The sequence below is a fragment of the Acipenser ruthenus genome, chromosome 49 (genome assembly GCF_902713425.1).
Source record: "Acipenser ruthenus chromosome 49, fAciRut3.2 maternal haplotype, whole genome shotgun sequence".
Taxonomy (NCBI): Eukaryota; Metazoa; Chordata; class Actinopteri; order Acipenseriformes; family Acipenseridae; genus Acipenser; species Acipenser ruthenus.
The window spans coordinates 2,752,028-2,773,189 of NC_081237.1; positions in this window are offsets into that span (position 1 = coordinate 2,752,028).

A 21,162-nucleotide genomic window follows, 5' to 3' on the forward strand; every position below is an offset into this window, starting at 1 on the left:
GAAGCTTCAGTGCAATGATCTCATTTAGAATCTTAAAATAGGCTTTTAGAGGAACAAGGACATTTTTGCTGCGTCCTGATTGGCTGCAACTTGCATCTCAACAAGCTCTGAGTACGCCTGACGACAGGTCATCCAATCAGAAAGCCTGACGCTCCGGGTTTGTGGTATGATGAGTTCTGCAGTACTAATCAGCCTTTAATAACGTCAGTGCTGCTGTGTGGTCAGTATTAAAATAAACAGGAGTTTACTCATTTCTGATCTGTGCAAAACCACATTGTGTGTCTAATTCTTTTGTGAAAATATGAATTTGACGGGAAATGTTTTCTTAAATATTAATATTGTATTGTTTTCACAAAACAACATCAATAAATGATCAGTTAATCTGCTAGTGAATAGTGAACAAATCACAAATATCTATTCATACACATAGACAAGTGGTGGCACCATCAAGTGGTTAAAATCACCTGTTTTTCATATATTTTAACATTCTTTACCATGCCTTTGCATGCTTTCACTGTGTTAAATTACACTTCACCATGCTTTCACTGTGGGAAACTTTTATAAAGCTTACCATAACTTCAAAATGCTCAATCAAATTTCTAAGGTAAAACTAAGTCAAATAGACAAACGTTTTGGCTAATGTTTTCATCAGGGAACAAATTAAGAACTTGTTTTGTGGTATTTTTTATATAATTATATCATTTTGGTGAAGCAGTGTGATTTTGTTAATTTCTTATGGATCCCAGTGATGCAGCAGCAGCTTGGCTTGGTAACCCATACCATACCCTCACCACTCTGTGTGAAGAAACATCTCCCAGCCTCATTTTAAAGCCACATCCATTTAATATTCCAGCTGTGTCCTCATTTATTGAATTAGAGTACCCAATTATTTTACGCCTGATTTTCTCCCCAGTTTAGAATGTCCAATTATGGTGTGGTACCCTGTGATAAAACTGAAGTCAATGCGATATGCAATTTAGTTAACCTTTTAGGGTCTGCCCAATGTTAAATATCCCGCTGGCGATCTGGCCCTTTAACTCCTTTTACTCAGGCACAGTGAGAGACAGCCCTGACAATATGTCATTGGAAAGAGGAGATTCAGACCTTTAAAACAAGGTCCTACTTGTGTATGTCTGGTAGATGGCCATATTAGGAGGTAGCCGTGAATGCGTGTGTTTTGGAATGTTGTTTGCTTTGCTGAAGACAGCCCTACCTCAGTGCAGTAAACAAACATTTTCACACAAAATATTTACTAAATAAGAGAAATGGTGACATTGAAGGCACAAGGACCTATTTTCCGATAAATATAGATATATTTTTTGTGTGTGTTTGCGGATCAGATGCACGAGACCAGAGCTGTTTAGGGTTATGTTGCCCTGGTTGCCACCTTGCTGGCCATGATCAGGGTGCCTGGGACGCATAATCTGAAGGTTTTCTTTTCTTATTTATTATTTCTTTGTTTTCTTTTGCACATTTTCAATTAATCAGGTTTTTTTTGTTTGCTTTTGGTCCCTTTTGTATATAGGGCCATAATTCCTTTATTTTGTATCCAATTTGTTCAATTTATTTTTTCCATGTTCCCTACATTTTGAATTTTCATTGTGCACTGTGAGATTTGAGCTGGCCATGCTAAAACATTTTTTTTAAAAACAATAAATAATGTTTTTTGTTATCTGTATTGATAACTATGTTATTTAATAGTTTCAGACTATTTCATTTTTTTATGAAAGTCTAGTGTGTGAGCACATTCATATCATGTATGACGTGTACCTGTAACCTTTATCTAACAAATCGAACAACAGTAAAAAAAAAACAGGCGAAAATAGCTCGGACACTTTTAATCTGTCCTGCATCTTCTGCACCCTTGAAACTGGTTTGTCACAGATTACTACTGAAATAAAATGTTTCACCAGCAGGTGTCACATGCTGAAGCTTATGAATGCCAAACACGAAAAGCTTGCATTGAGTTAAAGTCATTTTTATCGATTGCAGTAATAGCTCGAATATGCCGAAGCCTGAAGAGATGGATAAATGCAGCATGCTACAGCCCAAATAAAATAGTTCTGGTGATATTATATAAATAAATCATGACAACAAGGATACAGTTTATTAATTTGATCCTAATCTGAATTAATTTTACTTTCAGTTTCCATTCCTCACCTTGTAAGAATTTAAATATTGTATTAATTGTGACCACCCGCCAAAGGCCCTGTCTGTCTGGGGAAAGAGGATAAGATCTGGTTACTTTGAAGTTCAGAGTACCCTTTGAACTCAGGTGGAAGATGCTTTGTTTTCAAGGTGCTCGTTCCCCTATATAGAGCGGATTTGGGCATAGGTGTTAAAAACACGATCATGCCAGACAGAGACAGGTTTCCACAGACAAGGTGTCAGGCCTTGGCTGAGGGAAGGAGAGGGGCTGGTTTTGCCTTCTATTTAAATGTATTTCTGTGCTCTTTACTCTTTCATGAAGCTCACCTGACGACGCTGAAGGGTCCTGTAGGGTCATACCTACAGTATTGTTTTGTTTGAAGATTTGTCCTTGCAGTTCGTATGGGGTTACGTTCTGTACTGTGTATCATTGGTTTTTGCTCTGTTCTGGAATTAAACTGTTTTTAAAATCACATCAAGAGGACGGGAATTTTTATTTTTGAGAAATAAACAAACCTATTAAATCTTACAACCTGAGAAGAGAGCTTTTACATGCATCTGGAGCTGCTTGTATAATTCTGATATAACTTGCTAAGGACATTGTTTATCCATAAATGTTAAACACTATATTGCTGTATTTAGACATTTTAAAAAGAAATGTAATAAATGCAATGAGAAATGTTTGTTTCAAAATCTTGCCACTGAATTTATTAAGTTTCTTTAAGGATTCTAATGAAATTCTTTAGCACAAGGTTTTCATGACCTGGGGATAGATGGGAGCTATCTGTCTGCCTGTCTGTCTGTAGATCACATTTACATTTTTGGATATATTATTATTATTTATTTCTTAACAGATGTCATTATCCTGGGCAACTTACAATTGTTACACAATATCACATTATTTGTACATACAATTACCCATTTATACAGTTTGGTTTTTACTGGAGCAATCTAGGTAAAGTCCCTTGCTCAAGGGTACAGCAGCAGTGTCCCCCACCGGGGATTGAACCCACAACCCTCTGGTCAAGAATCCAGAGCCCTAACCACTACTCCACACTGCTGCCCTAGTTGCATATATCTAGTGCTGGACAAACATGGTTTTTCATGTATTCAAGTATTCTTTCAAAATGTAAACCAATCTTCTTTAGCATTAGCTGGAAACTATAAATCTGACTATAGGCAACATTCCCAGTATTAAATAACCCCAGTACCCCATCACATGACCTATTAAAGAAAGGAGAGGTACACTGTTCTATACAGTAGAATGTGTGTTACTGATTTCAGACATTGTTGATGTATTGGTTTCCTTTGCATGATACAGTCATTTATAAATGCTATTATACGAACATGGTCATTTTTGACAACAGATACATTTCAAGCAGTGTTTGTTCGAATATTTGTCCCAGCACTACATATATCTATACATGTATATAGCTATGATTCATGCTGAATTTTCTCTGCATGTACTGTATAAGGAAACCCCCAATAGCATATCATCCCATTGCATCAGAACGCCTTGTGACTCTTTTGTTGCTAAACTGGTAGGCACCACTTTCAGCAGCATACACTGTAAAAAGAACGATAGTGTAATTGTGTGGTACTTCTTTCTGCTTGTTAAACAGAACAGAGCTGTATTTACCAACTAGCTGTGGCCTAACATGTCTTTGAGTTATTCACATTTCTTTTGCATGTTTTTATTCAATAAAACATATTTTTACATCCGCCCAATGTGGTACTGGGGTTGTGAAAAATATAGCGTTGCACGTCCCCACGTGTTGCTACAACTGTTTAAATAACATACCTGTAATTTTTCTTTTCATTGTTCACATCCTGATAACTTTTTACACTTATAACTTTAAAGTCTGTTTCAAAGCTCTTTCGAAAATGTCTGGATGTTACAATGAAGTGTAAAAACCCAACTACTCTTTAATCAGCCCTGATAATGAGCCTACAGTCGCATGTAAGGCTTGTCAATCACACTGTCACAGTACGGATTTTATCAGTAAACAGTTTCTGTAACCAAGATCTTGAATTAGTTTAGACGAAGACTGGCCAAATTATAGAACAAAAAACGTTGTATATACATGTGCATATAATGTTAATATTTGTTTGTATATTTGTATTAGGTTAGAAGTAATTTGTATTAAAAATATTCATATTAAATGGTTATTTTGTGCGATACACCGTGGATATATATTGTTATTTTACACAAACCTGCATATAGTTTTATATTTTGTGCCTTTAAAATACATCTCTGGCCCTGATTTTCATCCCAAAAGTGACCAGACAGAGGTTTCATGTTTAATTAGCAAGAATTTTGATAATTTTAAAATGTTTTTAATTGAAGAGCATTAATTGAGGTCAGTTGTTTCTATTTGGTGGCAGTGGAGGATTGAACTGTCCTGTGGGCAGGGCTGGTGTAGCCTTCAGGGTATGAGTCGGACTCTGAATGGGAGACAGACCTGGGTCTCTGGTGGGCCTAGTGAACACCATCGGGGGACAAACAGCTTGTGCTAATGGTTTTGCATTGTGAAAGCTGGTGCAGGGGGTAGGGAGACAGCCTGCACTGGCCCAGCAACAACATTCATGTTCTGAAGGACCAGAGACTGTGTGGGCCAAGGACTGGGCTCGTATTAGACCAGTTCCTTTCATTTGGTTTTCTTATGGGGCTGTGGTGGGTTATCTGCCATAGTGCTTTTATTTAGTAAAGACCAAAGGGAAAGATGAAACTGTTTTTATAAAATTGGGGATTTCTTTTATGAATATGAAGTTTTCATCACCGATAGACAACACTCACAGTTGCAGAGTTAAAATGGCGAGGGCGGTGGTGTATACACTGATAACTTCTGATGAGACAACTAAGAACAATGCAAAGTTTACTTATTATTGATTTACTAGTTTTGGGGGATTTCAGTTGTTTGGGGAGGTGATTATGTAATGAGTAGTATATTATTTATTTCTTAGCAGACGCTCTTATCCAGGGCAACTTACAATGGTTACAAGATATCACATTATTTTTTACATATAATTACCCATTTATACAGTTGGTTTTTTACTGGAGCAATCTAGGTAAAGTACCTTGCTCAAGGGTACAGCAGCAGTGTCCCCTACCTGGGATTGAACCCACGACCCTCCAGTCAAGAGTCCAGAGCCCTAACCACTACTCCAAACTGCTGCTATACACAATAGCTAGTAAATATGATGAGATTAATAAAAGAAGGCAAGAAATTTCCAAGACACTATTATTATTATTTTGCTGTTATTTGGGGGTGTCGTGTTTTGTTCTCTTTTTCTTTAATATTAGACTGTGTCACCCTGGTCCGTCCTCCTGCTCCCTGGGTTGGCTCTCTCTCTAGTCATCTCATCACGGCTCTCCTGGATCCAGGAGCTGATTCAATGTATTTTTTTAGATATAAAACAATGCATAGTAAGATAGTAAGTGATTGTAAGATAGTAAGACGTGCGCACAAGATTTATATTTTTTCTCTCATGTCCCCTCCCGGGCTCCGTACAAAATTACTGTATGACCATGCTCGTTACGAATACTCGTTTGTATTCATACTCGGGCACATCCCTACTAAATACATACTTATTAATAGAGCTCTCAGAATCAGCCTGCAGACATGATTCTGAGAGCTTGGACTTCTGATATACAAAGTGAATCTAAACAAGAAGAATACATCAGGTAAGATAACCCTGATCCTTCACACCCGTGCCAGGTTGCACCAGGCTTTGCTAGAGTTTCAGCAGTGTTACATCACACTGGTGTGTGACACACTGACAGCGTGGAGTAAATCAGAGCTGTTATTCCATGTTTTCTTGAAAGGGAACAGACAATTTTTGTTACACGGAGCAGGTGGGTAGATATAGATGTCTTAGCTGGTTAACCCTTTGTGACATGCAAAAAACTGAGATATATTGTACAACAGAAACTGTTATTGAAAACAGCCCAGTATTGTAGCAGGAATGCCACGCATGGCTGATTATAATGAAAATTTCCCTGCTAATCCTATAAGCCGTGGGTGTGAGGGGGAGTTACACCTACTGATGCCAGGGTACAATGAGCTGAACCATGAGTAATCCCCATTGTGATTTTAAAGAGATTGCGTGACATACCACTTTTTTCGCTAACTCGTAAATATGGCGAAATTCACCAGAACCTTGCTTTACCCCCAAAGAATAAATGCATTAATTATTTTATGCATGGTGCTTTGGTAAAGCTGAGTCCATTATTACAGTCCCGTCTTGTCTCATTTCCATCTGACTTGAAACCGATTTGAAATCAGGCTTGCTGGTTTCCATCAGCAGCAGAGATAAAAATCCATTTCAACTGAGACTCCATAGGATTGCAGGTTGGAGGAGCAAGGTCTCTCCACACCGGCGGTTGGATTTACATAATGACTTAAAGAATGCGACATGTGGGGTTCAAATCTGCAGAAAAAAATATGTAGGTTGGGTACAGCTCTGCAAGTGAGGCAAGATTCCTGGGATTTGGAGCCTCTGTGTGTACCAGAGAAACTAGAGGCAGCGTGTGTTATTTGTCTGAGCCGCTCAGAACTGTCGTGGAAATGTGTTTTCTTTCTCGGTTGAATTAAGGGTCTGTTTCATGCTTTGGTATTACACAACCGCCTTTGACGAATCTGAAAGAGGCCGAATTGCTTGCCTCAGCACAGGGTTTACCCTCCGGTTGAAAGCTGTTTTTTGTCCTAATCTTCCAGTTTTTTTTTTTTTTTTTTGGCACGCACTCAGAAGACAGGAGGTTCTGTTTTTAACATCAAAGACTTTTCAAAGAGGAATGAAATATTCTGAATGGTATAAAACAATTCAAAAAGAATGGAGCTGCTTAACCCAGCGACTAGGTAGTTATAAAAAATGATATTCTGTTTTATTATTCTCAGAAAACTACATGTTGATGTCAGCTGACAGTAATAAACCCTTCATGAATCCCCCTGTGGGGTTTGTCTGTGGCTCTCTTGCTGAGTTCTGTGTGTTTCTCAGAACAGGGCACGCTCACACAAACACACAAAAGAGGAGTTTTGTTCTCCATGCTCCACTCAGTTATTTTTCCCCATCAAACTAATGTTAAATAAGGATTGTCTAGCCGTTACTACAAAACAGCCCTGTGGACAAGCATTATTTCCTACAAAGCGCACATTGTCAACTACTTAATGTTATCTTCACTGTACATTCACTGACTTAAATTGAACCATTTTGCCATTGCTAATGGAACTTTCTATGCTCTAAATTGTGCAGTATACTTTTATGCTATTTGTTGGCACAATAGTTAATGTATAGCAGAATATTCCCTAATAAAAGTAAAAGTAAAAGCATAGCAAAGTGTAATAAAGCACAGGTGCGGTAGAGCATTAAAAACATGGTAAACTATGTTTAATACATACAATGCAAAATAACAGTGCAAAATGACCCTGGTTAACTATAATGAGGGTTAAAGTGTAACTAGCAGGGTTTCAGAAAATATATCGTTACACGTCCCCATGTGTCACTACAACTGTTTAAATAACGTACCTGTATTTTTTTCTTTTCATTGTTGGACGTGGTGTCCTGCTGTTGCCTGTCTCTCTCAGGTCTCTAGTTGAGGCTTGGTCTCCTGCTGTTGCCTGTCTCTCTCAGGTCTCCAGTTGAGGCTTGGTGTCCTGCTGTTGCCTGTCTCTCTCAGGTCTCCAGTTGAGGCTTGGTGTCCTGCTGTTGCCTCTCTCTCTCAGGTCTCCAGTTGAGACTTGGTGTCCTGCTGTTGCCTGTCTCTCTCAGGTCTCCAGTTGAGGCTTGGTGTCCTGCTGTTGCCTGTCTCTCTCAGGTCTCCAGTTGAGGCTTGGTGTCCTGCTGTTGCCTGTCTCTCTCAGGTCTCCAGTTGAGACTTGGTGTCCTGCTGTTGCCTGTCTCTCTCAGGTCTCCAGTTGAGACTTGGTGTCCTGCTGTTGCCTGTCTCTCTCAGGTCTCCAGTTGAGGTTTGGTGTCCTGCTGTTGCCTGTCTCTCTCAGGTCTCCAGTTGAGGCTTGGTGTCCTGCTGTTGCCTGTCTCTCTCAGGTCTCTAGTTGAGGCTTGGTGTCCTGCTGTTGCCTGTCTCTCTCAGGTCTCCAGTTGAGGCTTGGTGTCCTGCTGTTGCCTCTCTCTCTCAGGTCTCCAGTTGAGGCTTGGTGTCCTGCTGTTGCCTGTCTCTCTCAGGTCTCCAGTTGAGGCTTGGTGTCCTGCTGTTGCCTGTCTCTCTCAGGTCTCCAGTTGAGACTTGGTGTCCTGCTGTTGCCTGTCTCTCTCAGGTCTCCAGTTGAGGTTTGGTGTCCCCCTATACCTGTCTCTCTTAAGTCTTGTTTCTGTTGAGAGAGGAACGTTCCTCGAGAGCCCCTGAGCGATTTCAACAGGTTGTGCCAAAAACAGCCCTGGCTACAGTGCTTGTCATGGTTTCAACACTACAGTGCTAGTTCAGCAATGTTTTGTGGACATTTTTAAGAATATTCAAATGGGAAGTAGTCACTACTGAGGTATCAGCTCTATAACCCACCCAATATTGAACAGTCACATTTTATAAACTCCTTAAAACATGTTTGAAATCAAATACTTTCCTTTATATTCTTGTAGTTAACAGATCATTTTAGACCATGTTTTATCTTTTGCAATACAGTGTGTTGTACATCTACAGCAATGTGCACATTTATTAGAACACCCCATTGCTTCTGTAGTTTTTGATTTGTTGTGCATACGAAATCAAACCACTGGAACTGAAAATCTTGGAAAAATTATTAAAATAGGCAAATTAGTGATTGTCTAATTTAATTGATGACTTTAACAGGCCACACATGCAATTAGGGAAAGGAACACAGAGCCACAAATTGTAAAATGCTTGAGACGTTTTAGAAGTTGTTTAAGATGCCTAATTAAAGCACGAAGCGTTCTAACATTTTCACACATGAGTGCCTATTGTTTCTATGTCACTGATTACTGACCCACACCCAGAGGTTTTCATGCAGGTAGGTAAGACACATCTTGAGGTGCTGTAGTAAATGTGCACACTGTTTATTGTATGATATAGTATGCAATGTCACTCTATCGGAATTAATAATCCTCCTATTATAGTTCTAGTTCCTCAACAGAACAGCGGCATGTGTTGTATCAGCACTTCTGTGTTTAAATGCAGAAGTGATATCAGACAAAATTATACAATAATAATTGGGGGCTTGGCAGTCACTCTGGCCATCCTCATGTGTGGAATAACTACAGCATCTGCATGGTGAATTCTCATGTGTGGAATAACTACAGTACCTGCACGGTGTATTCTCATGTGTGGAATAACTACAGTACCTGCACGGTGTATTCTCATGTGTGGAATAACTACAGCATCTGCATGGTGAATTCTCATGTGTGGAATAACTACAGTACCTGCATGGTGTATTCTCATGTGTGGAATAACTACAGTACCTGCACGGTGTATTCTCATGTGTGGAATAACTACAGTACCTGCATGGTGTATTCTCATGTGTGGAATAACTACAGCATCTGCATGGTGTATTCTCATGTGTGGAATAACTACAGCATCTGCATGGTGTATTCTCATGTGTGAAATAACTACAGTACCTGCATGGTGTATTCTCATGTGTGGAATAACTACAGCATCTGCATGGTGAATTCTCATGTGTGGAATAACTACAGTACCTGCATGGTGTATTCTCATGTGTGGAATAACTACAGTACCTGCACGGTGTATTCTCATGTGTGGAATAACTACAGTACCTGCACGGTGTATTCTCATGTGTGGAATAACTACAGCATCTGCATGGTGTATTCTCATGTGTGGAATAACTACAGCATCTGCATGGTGTATTCTCATGTGTGGAATAACTACAGTACCTGCATGGTGTATTCTCATGTGTGGAATAACTACAGTACCTGCATGGTGTATTCTCATGTGAGGAATAACCACAGCACCTGCATGGTGTATTCTCATGTGTGGAATAACTACAGCACCTGCATGGTGTATTCTCAATATACTTTTAGTTAGTTTGTTTTTTGACTGTTTATTTTAAACTGCTTTTAAAAGCTAAAGACCAAAGCTGTCTGTGAGAAGTGAATGCTCTCTACAGAGACTCCCACACAAATACACAGCACACAATTATGATCTACTTCTAAACCATCTCCACCGTCATGAAACTTTTGGACAACATGTTTACATTTTTAGAAATAGCCCGAGGAGTGCTTGACAGATGAGGCGTGACATGTTTGATGCATTCTTCCACAGACAAGAAACAGCCCTTTTATTTCACCGCAATCTGTTTTTGGAAAAACTAGCCTGATCTTAATTTTCGGGTTAAGACACCCATGGCACCTCTAATCATGTGTTACACTTCAGTAAAATGGGAACTGGTCAGTGAGCTTGGTACAGCAATTCTGTGCAGTAAGAGCATAACTCATCGACCAGCTAGTACTCCACTCCCATGCTATGACTGGTAATACAACAGTTACAGTTGTACATCTCGTGATTGGAAGCTATATTGTATTCAAATGTGTATATTTGATATTTATCACATAATGCTTCACAATATTCTGAGCACTGAAGCTGTTTGCAGAGGGCGCTCCATTAGATTCAGATCTGGAGGTAGCGTTGGTGCTTGCAACCCAGTGTTGAAATGTTTATTCAAAATGAACAGTTCTGGCATGCCAGAGGAAATAATGTTGATATGGATAGAAGAGGTTAATATTTATGTGCAACACATTATGCATAATGTATATATTATATCTTGAATATTTACACCTGAAGAAGGGGTTATAACATTGAATCTAGTAAACAGGAGCAACTCTTCAAATCAACTCCATGCAGTATACACAGGGGTTCAGTCGAAACAAATCAAACCACTTGAACCGAAAATCTTGGAAAACTGTCAAAATAGTCAAATTAGTGATTGTCTAATTTAATTGATGACTGTAAAAGTTGGAGTCAATGAGGACAAACTCCTGATTACATCACAAGTACAAGATTAGAAGGATTAAGTGTAAGTAAATTGCTGTACGGGATTGAAATGTTCATGTAAAGTAAGTCAGAACTGTGTAAAAGTGTGTTTTAAAATGGTTACAATGTGTATATAGCAGACTGTATATTAAAAAGACATTGTATGAATGAACACTACTGTAATCAATGCTATACCTAATGTAATAGAATCACCCTCACCACGGTTCGTTGCCCCTTTTAAAACACTGACCCAACACAGAAATGGATTTTTTTTTTTTTTTTTTTTTTTTTTAAAAAGCACAGTTGCGCTATTTTTAATGAACACAAAAACAAAAATAAACAAAACAAACACCTAGCTCTTCTTTGAGCAATAACTAAAACAAAACAGGAACCTAAACTGCAAACAGGACAGCTAAGCTGTTTACCTGTAACAAAACAAACAAAACAGCACACACACAAAAAGGCTTCACACTACCTTTTTCCTTTTTAAATTACGGCTGTACCCACACACCAGCACAGTCGGGCCTCTGCCCTCTTCAGCAGCCCCCCAGAGCAGACTGACTGCTCTCCTTAAATACCCTGCACCTGGCTCCAATTTTCAATAGTAGCCAGGTGCAGGTAATGATTAATCAATAAAACAATTAAACAATTAAACAAAACAATTAACAAAATAATTAAACAAGACAAATGTGCATTCCGCACATGCTTTTTCTGCAGAGAGGTTTTAACCCCCTCCCTGCCATCTCACACTAATAGCACAGCATTCCGTCTCAAAGCAGGCCTCTTTGTGGTATCAACACTCCTGTTTTGCCAAGTTATTAGTATATCACCTTTGTTTATAGTCACCATTTTTACTCAGGACTTTTGAAGTGGCTATTTCAAGCTGGGGGTAAAATATTTATATTAACTATAATAAAATTAATATTTTGCATATATTAGAATGGTTTTCTAGACAGGTTTACCAAGATAGTAAGGCAGGGGTCTGAGTGAACCGTATGTCCAACACCAGGTTATGAATATATATTTATTTTTTCAATCTGTTGTATTATGGCAGCCGCTGTAGTTATTAATATTATTTCTTAGCTGACGCCCTTATCCAGGGCGACTTACAATTGTTACAAGAGGTCACATTATTTTTACATACAATTACCCATTTATACAGCTGGGTTTTTACTGGAGCAGTCTAGGTTACGTACCTTGCTCAAGGGTACAGCAACAGTGTCTGCCACCTGGGATTGAACCCACGACCTTCTGGTCAAGAGTCCAGAGCCCTAACCCCTACTCCACACTGCTGCCCTAGTTGCCCGTGCACAAAGCTGGCTGTACAGCATGTAAAGGGTTAAAGAGTGAACTACATCCCACCACGAGACAGAAAGGAGAGTATTCAAAGAATGGCAGTTTGGATCTTGCAGGCTCCATTCCTGTTTGGTGCTGCTGGATGGAGGTAAGTTCAGGTTTGAGGTTGTGTTCAATATGTGTGCCTGGATTTTGTAAATGAATAATTTCAAACTGACTGTAAGTCTCAGTTTGCAGGTCTTTATGCATCAGCTTGTTGAAATGCACATCAGCAATGTTTTACTCAATATAAATCCTATCAACATATTACACCAGTCTTAAAATATTTCAGGTATATTTTAAGAAGACGCGTGTATCTAGTCAGCGATATCAAGATATGCAGGAAAACTTGCCTTTCTACATTTCTATCACTCAAATCCTTTTCATAAATTTAAAGAAGAAATGCTGATCAGGGATTACTAAATCTTTACAAAGAAAGGGATATGATATAAAAGAGGAAATAACCCCCACCACCAGTTACTCTGTTTCAAGGCTGGAGACACCGTTGTCCACCAGTGTATATATGATTCAATATTTACTGCACTGTGTAGCAAGAAATTTATTATTATTATTTATTTCTTAGCAGACGCCCTTATCCAGGGCAACTTACAATTGTTACAAGATATCACATCATTTTTACATACAATTACATTTTTTTTTTTTTTTTTTTTACATACAATTACCCATTTATACAGTTGGATTTTTACTGGAGCAATCTAGGTAAAGTACCTTGCTCAAGGGTACAGCAGCAGTGTCCCCCACTGGGGATTGAACCCACAACCCTCTTGTCAAGAGACCAGAGCCCTAACCACTACTCCACACTGCTGCCCTAGCTGATTTAGCCGATAAAGGTCCTGAATAAAGTGCTGAGACAACATGGAACACTAGTCACATGCAAAAAAAAAAAATAGTTTCCTCTTATGAGAAGTCGATTTAACCAGTGAATGTATATTTCAATTCCTAACGCTTGCTTGTCACTGGATCACTGGTGTTGTTTTGAATGAATAGTGGGTATTGCTCTTCTGTTGCTTTAAAGCTGATTTGTTTAAATCAGTAGCTATTATAAGTGTTACTATTTTCTTACAAAGCCTTTAAAATGAATGGATTTAAAGTAATGGGTGCTAACAAAATAATTCCATTCATTTTCCACGCCACGCTCATTCACAACATTTTAGCATGCATGTATTTTCATTTAAAAAATGAAAAAACACCAGGGTAAATGCCTCTCTGTTTCCATGCCTTGCTTTCAATAGTCATGCACTTTCATGGTCATTTTACCTGGAGAGTGAAATTGTCCCCACCCCTTCAGGATCTTCTTTCCTGTCAGTAACCAACCAGCTGCTTCCCCTACTTTTCAGCCAGTAAGATGCTTCACTCTGAAGAAACCGCTGAGTTAAAATTACCCAAGAAGTGCAAGTGTAACACATTTCCTGGAAGACAAAGCAAGCAAGCTGACTACTTTCTTTTACAAGGTGTAGTCCTATTTAACCAGTAGGGGGACTACATCAGCTGTCAAACAGCACATGGTGTTCCAGGTGGTCTCCCATCCAAGTACTAACCAAGCCCAACCTTGCTCTTCTTCTGAGGTCAGATAAGCTCAGGTTTACTCAAGGTGGTGTGGCTGATGTGACACCTGATGAAAAAATTAACTTTAGCACCCCCTAAACAATTGGGTGTGCTAACAAAGTGTCCATTAACTAAATTTAAAGAAAAAAAGGTGAAAAGTCTGTAAAAAGAAACAAGGACCAGCGGTCACAAATGGAGATTAGATAAAGGGGCATTCAGAACAGAAAATACACTTTTTTTACACAGAGAATTGTGAGGGTCTGGAACCAACTCCCCAGTAATGTTGTTGAAGCTGACACCCTGGGATCCTTCAAGAAGCTGCTTGATGAAATTCTGGGATCAATAAGTTACTAACAACCAAACGAGCATGATGGGCCGAATGGCCTCCTCTCGTTTGTACACTTTCTTATGTTCTTCTTATGTTCTTAAATTAAATGTTCAAATGTAATAATGAACCAAAAACACTTAGAGTCCACTGGTCAACAAAAGCTGTCATGTTGCCAGCGGACTCCGCGTTGGCATGCTGTAAAACAACCCGGGAGTGGACCAGGGCCCTGAACATGGCTCCGCAGTCAAAGAGACCCTCCCCGGTATACCAGGCGTAGTACTAGATGTCATGCTTTAAAATGAAAATATATGTCTTCTTGGCCTGACAGAAAGCCGGTGTTGCCCCCATGTCTTCTCTTCACACTCCCTCCTGCTGAGTGTTTTCAGTGAGTAACCTGTTTGAGTTAGTGTGTGTGGGAACTCTGTGCCCTCTCTTAGCTCGTATTTAGTGCTGTATTTACAGCAAGCCTGATATGAAAAGGGTTCTATTTAAATCTTTAGTTTAGTTTTAGAAATGACTCACTGAGATCCTGAGCCCAAGTTTCTGTTTGTCAGCTTGGAGATAAGTCTAGGCATGTTACTGTAAATGTGCTGGTACAATTACATGGAGAGCTGACTCATTCCTCACCTGACCATTACCTAACCAATCACAGAATCTGGCAGGTGTACTGGTATCACAGAATGTGTGTGTTGAACGCTCATGGTCCAGTTCTATGACAGCATTCAAACTAATGTCCTGTTATCCTAAGCTTCAGTCCAACTCAAGTGGACTGCTCTTTTAATAAGGAGGGGGTATTTAAAAAGATCCCAGTGCAGACAATCATTAACCCCCGCGAAGGGAATGTAGGAGAGGCGGTCGTACATACACTTCATTTTTCCATACATCTGGAGAACCACCTCTCCAGTTGTGACAGAATTCGGCATTAACGTTATTTAGTTATTCAGAAGTTTGGATTCTGGGGACTGTCATCCGTCCATCTGTTACACTTACATGTCTGCAAGTATGTGAAGAACTGCTTATGAAACTGTGAAACAATTCATCGCTCATTCGTATTCTATACTACTGTGTGCACGCGTCGTGGTCCTCGACTCTTTCATCATTCTGATGGCTCTGATTTTGAATTTACAGCCCTGGAAGGGAACACGTTACTGCCAGACTTGTTTAACTGGTTAACACTTTTCTTGATAATATTTACTTTAGTTCTCTTTCATGCAAACTGTTCTAAGTTACTGTTTACGTTCTGAATGCAGTTGGTGCCACTTCTTTGTTGCTTAACAGCTGTTTTATAAATATAGCGAGACCGAGAGAGTGAGAGACTGATTGTTTGTGTATGATTTTTATTCACCACAGTAAACCATGAGCCCAACATGGGAGAGTTTATGGACATCCTCCTAAGGGGAATAAAAACTGTACCACGAGCGATCATTCAATATAGTGTATACCACAAGTATATCTTAAATAGCAATAAAGTTTGTACTTTTTGAATATTAAATCCATTCAACTAATTATGTGACTTCTAAAGATAATTGATTGCACCAGAGCTTATTTAGGTGTGTCATAGCAAAGGGGTGAATACTTATACAATCAATTATTTTCTGTTTTCTATTTGTAATTAATTTAGAACAATTTGTAGATTTTATTTTTCACTTTGACATTATGGACTTTTTTGTGTTGATCAGTGGCAAAATTCCTAATTAAATCCATTTTGATTCCATGTTGTAACACAGTAAAATTTGGGAAAGTCCAAGGGGGGCGAATACTTTTGAGAGCCACTGTAACACTTGAAATGTGGGTGTATTATTTTGCATTGTGAACATAGTGAACCTAATGACACAGATTGTGTAAACTATGAGGAGTTGTTTTAAAATACAGATGGCTTAACAATGTGTTCTCAAGCCTTGCGTGAGCAGAACTAGTAAGGCAGCATTAAGGATCTATTATTGTCATTTTAATTGAGAACACAAAGGGACTTGAATATGAGCTTTCCTCCAGCTTTGTGTTTTTTTTTAACACATTCAAGGGGTATTTTCTTTCCTCTCCGCTGTAATATTTCATTTCTTTCCTCTTTAATATCAGATTCCGTGTGATTCTTTGTTGCTGTTTCTGATTAAATCATTTTTACCAGGATTTCTAACTAGTGTCCTATTTCCTTCTGAAGCAGTTCTATAAAGCACCACTAGGGAGGCGCAAGGACTTGTTTGCTTTTAAACGGTTTCTCGCTGGTTAGGTTCCCAGTAGAGCGATCATTGTCCTACGGTAAATTCCCATTAAAAGTTAACGGCTTCATCACAAGCAAGCGATCCAGTCCAAAATGTAACCTAAAAGCACCGGTAAACCCTGTCTGTTGCATACACAAGAAGCATCTGTTCGGTTTACAATGGCACCAGCTTAATTAAACAGGTAAGAAGTGTCACAGAGTATATGCAGCAATTCAATGTACATTCAAGACCATTGAGTTACTATTAACATTATATTACAGTGATATCTTTGTATAATGGAGGGGGAGCGGTGTTGCCTGTATTACAGGCAGGGTCTTGTCAATTTGAATAGGCGCTAGGAGGGGTAGGAGTAGCCAGATTCTGGAAGGGGTGGGTGGAAATGTCGCCCATCTTTTGAAAGAACAAAATCAAACTGAAAAGAATAATTAGACATTAGAACGATGAGACTTTTGGCTCCCGAGTGGCGCATCCGGTAAAGGCGCTCTGCGTGGAGTGCAGGATGCGCCCTATAGCCTGGACGTCGCCGGTTCGAGTCCAGGCTATTCCACTGCCGACCGCGGACGGGAGCTCCCAGGGGGCGGCGCACAAATGGGCGAGCGCCGCCGGGGGGAGGGAGGGTTAGGTCGGCCAGTTTATCCTCGGCTCATCGCGCACCAGCAACCCCTGTAGTCTGGCCGGGCGACTGCGGGCTTGCCTGTAAGCTGCCCAGGCCTGTGTTGTCCTAGGCATGGTGAGTCCGCAGTGTGAAAAAAAGCGGTCGGCTGACTGCACACGCTTCGGAGGACAGCGTGTGTTCTTCTTCGCCATCCCGAGTCAGAGTAGGGGTGGTAGCGGTGAGCTGAGCTTAAAAAATAATTGGCCATTCCAAATTGGGAGAAAATAATAAAAATAATTGGCAATGACTAAATAAAAATAAATAAATAAAAAAAAGAACCACTGAACTCCTGCCCTGATTTTCCCTACAGCTGTATCACCCCTCAGCTTGCCTCTCCTGATTCTGGTTCATCGCAGCATTGTGGGGGTCAGCTGAACATTTTGCCTGGAGGAGCAACAGATTTCCCCATGCGCTCTCAACCCGACGTGCGTTTTTCCCAGCAAATACCCAAATGTGTGTTGACAGAGACAGCATGATGTACTGTTTACACATGGACTGTAGTCAACATGTTTGAACACAAAGCAAGACCTTGTTGTCTTCCAAACATCATCGGAACATCCGTCAACACTGATGAGGACGGGAACAGCAGGGGGAGCGTCCCGAAGCAATCAGGTTCTCTCGTTTTGTATTGAGGACTTCTCTTATGTGCTGGACACAGCATGCTTCTACTGAAGTCACAAACACAGGCACGTTTCTGGAAAATTATGAAGCTCCTGTAATTATGGTACTGTCAACTCTCATTAATACGAATTTCAAGGGAAGGGCAAAAAATATCTTATCAGTTATTCTTAAAATACACTGTATTGTCTTATAGTCAATATATTGAAGTTACAGTAACACTGAAATCAAATTTCAATTACTGTACAATGAAAAGTACTATACATTCAGAAGTTATTGAAAATGCAGTTTTAAGTGAACTTTTAACTTTTGTTGTGTTATTGAGTAATAAGACACCTCTATAGTAAACAATGGGAGCGCAGGGCCTGGTTGTTCTTCGATCAGGGATAAAACACACAGACAACACATGCACCATGAATGTGAATCTGTGAAGCCATTCTACACAGTGAAAGCCCAGGACACACACCCTGTGCCATTCAAATCCTTAGTGATGTTGAGTCAGTGTGTAGATTTCATCAGTGCATGAATTGATAGCCTTCTTTATTTGCCCCTGGTTTATAGTATTGGCTAACAAGTGGCGATATGGTGGTATTCTGTGCTTTATCACAGATTCTTTCTCCAGTGATCTTGCAGCACAGGACAGAAGATAATCCTTGTCCATATAGATGAAATCTGAAGCCATGTGCTGTAAAAGGGATTTCTTCCATCTTCAGATTACACTCAAACTGGCACAAGTCACTGAACAACAGTGTTCGGAAATACCTCCGCATTTCAAACAGATTATCAGATATGTTGAAGCCACTCTCCTGCAAAAATCGAAATAACACAGACTCATAAACGATGACCTTAGTAAAAGCATAGCCAAGTGTAATAAAGCATAGTAAAAACATAGATAAGCCTTGTAAAGCCCAGAGAGGTCTGGTAAAACACATGGCAAACCATGGTAAATGTATACTATAACTATGGAAAAAGCATGGGAAAAATGCAAAATTACTTTGGTAAACTTTTAAGGGGACTGAGGAAGACACTAGACCAAAGAAACGTGTCTCCATTACTAAGTGGGGGTCAGTGTCAGACAGGTATACAAGCATTGTGGAATTGACCAGGTCAAGCAGCATTCTGCCCACACCTCGAGATCAGATCCCATAAGGCCAGGGCAGCGAGTGCTGATGCACACGGCCTCCACACAGTGCAGAGCTAGACCTGTAGACCAGCAGTAACATCAAGGCCCATTCTGGAGCTGCAATATTTCTGTGCTCCTCGTCAAAATACTGTAAGAAGAGCCCATCTGTTGTTTGTTTAAGGGAGCTATTTATTTTCAGCTGCTTCCTAAAAGCTTGTTTTCGCTGCCGTGATTATTCCTGGTTCCGTTTAAAGAACACCCGAGGAACAGAGAGCTTGCAGTAAGTGATATGAGTCTCCTAGATTCACTGGCGTTCCCAGAAGCGGGGAGGAATTCAGCGAAAGGGGGGCTGAGAGAGCAGCAAGCTGATACTCCAGATGGAATCAACAAGACATAGCCCAGGAGCCAGTCATAGTGAAGAGGCTGCACTGGATCTCTGTGTTTACTAGAGGAGATATTCTGTATATAGTATATGTAATACCCCACAAGAATACTAGACATGGCCAGACAAGGGTGGACAAGGGTCTAGAACATGGGAATTTGGCCTGCAAGTGACGGCCAAAAAATGTGTATTTTACTTTTTTTTATTTTAGAGTGCCCAATTATTTTCTCCCTGATTTTTGTCGTCTGTTTCAAGTGCTTTGGGTCTGTAACCCTAACAGCCCATTCATAATGGCTTAAAGATAGTGTCTTGGTTCCCCAAGTCTGAGTTTGACCCAGGGTAGTATTCGAATGAGGACCACTGTGTTGTAAAGTGCTAGCATGTTCCATCACTGGGCTGGACTAACTTTGGTGTGGTTTGTGCTAAACCGATGAGAACAGGAGCTGCGTTGTTGTGTCAGAGAGGATATTATTGGCCTCCAGTCATGTCCAGGGTGTACTTTTGTGAGATTGTTTTACATGCTGGCTAGGTAGTCACACAATCTCACAATCTCTAAGCATCTCTTCTGTGTGTACTGTGAGATGTCTTCGTGAACAATCTTTCCTTACTAGAATTTAGACCCTTTTGATTTTTTGACGAGTTGCCGTAATATTTCTCTGCTGAAGCTGTAAGCTTGTACTATGATAGACACATTAAAGAGAACCTCTTTTGCTGGAACTTGTGTTAAATATTGCCCTTAGCAATTTTCATCATAGTTGGGTAAGCGGTTCTCTAGAATTTTGTAAAGACGTAAGCGTGACATGTGAACAGTCTCCTCCACTTTATAGATGCAATCACTGTAGACTGTGTTTATATTTAAATAAGTATTGAGCAAGGTTAGTTTAGAAGGCAGGCGACCTTTCTGAAGCAAGAGTTCAGAAATACTGGCTTAATGTGGTTCTAGCTGACATTTCTTATATAGGTCTCAAATGTGCAGTTTTGAAAGAAACACATGTTATAGTAAATATGTATTTTTATTGTAAAAGATATCTACTACTACACCAGGTCTGTTTACAAGCCATGCTGTCAGATATTGTTGCACTTCCTAGGTCACCTAGGGGTGGCTCCACCCCTTTAAAATCTTCCTTCCTGTCATTAACCAACCAGGTGCTTCCCTTATTGAATGACAGCTAGTACCTGATGTTTTAAAATGAAAATACATATTTGCTATAACGAGTCTTTGAAAAGTGCCCATTTGAGATGGCTAAGGATCTCAAGTGTGTGCTTAGGGCAGTCAACTTAGGTCACAGGTCAAAAAATACATCCGATTATGACTACAAAGGTTCTGTGAATATTAAGTTGTTATCTGAAATGGTTTATGAGATTAGCAATCATTTACAAAACATGATCACATGATATATAATGTCTGTTTCATTTAGGTTTACTAATAATGTATATGTATTTATTCCAGTGGCTCAGAAATATTTCAAAGTGTCAGACACCTTATTTATGAGCTATTTGAAAAGCTGGCACGCAGTGTCTCAGTTCTGAGAAGCAAGCCTGGTGGAAGCTCCCTATTCATAGCCCCATGTGAATCCCTGCAGCCCTTCTGATAAGACTGCTGCTGTCACTGCTTCCTTCATATCAGAGTACATCACCTCTCCTCCAGCTGAGGGGGGGGGGGGGGCTTCTGACATCATCACAAACACGCTCCCCAGGCAACACACAGCAACACACACCCGTCACTGCAGCTGCAATTCAACATGCAGAGCTCTCTCTCATGAGAAGATAGACCACCGTGACCTACATATACACTCTGAAGGTGTAAAAAGGTAGTTTCATAGTTATAAACC